The following is an 820-nucleotide window of genomic DNA, read 5'->3' on the forward strand; positions in this document are numbered from 1 at the left end:
GGAAGTTGTGATACATTTTTCTAGATGGAACATTTAAGCAATATCCACCAATTTTTGGAGTAATTATGGTGATTACTTCCTCCTTCATGAACTCAATCCAACATGTATTTGTCAGCACAGTATGTTTGCTATAAATTATAATAACATTTATTGAAAGGACCTCACAGAGTGACACCTGGAAACATTTTCCTTTCTTTCTGAAGTTATATATACACATCATGTACTCCTTGCTAATACAGAGAGCCACAAACCAAGGCCACAAGTGAGCTGTCAGCTTACCCTGGCACCTTCCTACAACTTGGGACTTATTTTTTTCTCACAATTTCTGTCATCCCACTTCCTTAAAATAGGAGAGACACTGTTTCAAATCTTAAATAACTAATTTGGCAAAATCTAACTAAAATACCCTCCCAGGGAGGAAATTAATACTCTAACTCATGAAGAGATGAGGATGAAAACCAGGAATCCAGTTCAAACTTAGCAAAACCTTTACTGGTCTGTACCTCAACACAACACAAGAATTTCTGTATTTTCTTAACTAATCCTAATGAAAAACTACACAATATGCTTAGACCCATCTCACTGACAAAATAGAGCATCTTTATTCATCTGAAAGGGTTAAAAAAAATTTATCTCTGAGTTTGTGTGGTGATAGTATGAGTAAAATTTAATGTAGACTACATGCTACTTGATTTTCAAAGTTTTCTTTTTATTTATTACATGGAGTGGAGCAGGCTTCTTTAATTAAAACAATTAATTTCATTTGTGTAGCACAATTATCTTATAAGTAGTTTTTATTTACAGGATGGATGCATAGTTC

The 820-nt window shown here is 33.5% G+C and overlaps 1 protein-coding gene across 1 annotated transcript in view; it reads right to left on the bottom strand.

Annotated features, from left to right (window-relative positions):
- The window catches only part of LOC119592240, a gene marked incomplete at its 5' end in the record, with an annotated part of 8,565 nt that overhangs the window by 5,770 nt on the left and 1,975 nt on the right, over nucleotides 1–820 (bottom strand).

The sequence above is a fragment of the Penaeus monodon genome, chromosome 29 (assembly GCF_015228065.2).
Source record: "Penaeus monodon isolate SGIC_2016 chromosome 29, NSTDA_Pmon_1, whole genome shotgun sequence".
In the NCBI taxonomy this organism is placed as follows: Eukaryota; Metazoa; Arthropoda; class Malacostraca; order Decapoda; family Penaeidae; genus Penaeus; species Penaeus monodon.